Source organism: Bison bison, unplaced genomic scaffold, assembly GCF_000754665.1.
Source record: "Bison bison bison isolate TAMUID 2011002044 unplaced genomic scaffold, Bison_UMD1.0 scf7180017864472, whole genome shotgun sequence".
Taxonomy (NCBI): domain Eukaryota; kingdom Metazoa; phylum Chordata; class Mammalia; order Artiodactyla; family Bovidae; genus Bison; species Bison bison.
Window position 1 is genome coordinate 4,538,978 of NW_011495033.1, and position 247 is coordinate 4,539,224.

The following is a 247-nucleotide window of genomic DNA, read 5'->3' on the forward strand; positions in this document are numbered from 1 at the left end:
GGCTGTTGCTCAGTCAGCTCGGTCATGTCCAACTCTTTGAGACCCCATGGACGGTAGCCCGCCAGGCTCCTCTGTCCATGGGCTCTCCCAGACAAGAATCTTGGAGTGGGTTCCTATTTCCTTCTCCGAGAAGAAGGCTGTTAGTTGGATAGTTTTATTTTTTCACAAGGTGGGCTCGGATCAGGGAAAAGGGCACCCAATACAGTTCCCTCATTAACAGACGCCAAGTCCCACGCGCGGCCGGAAG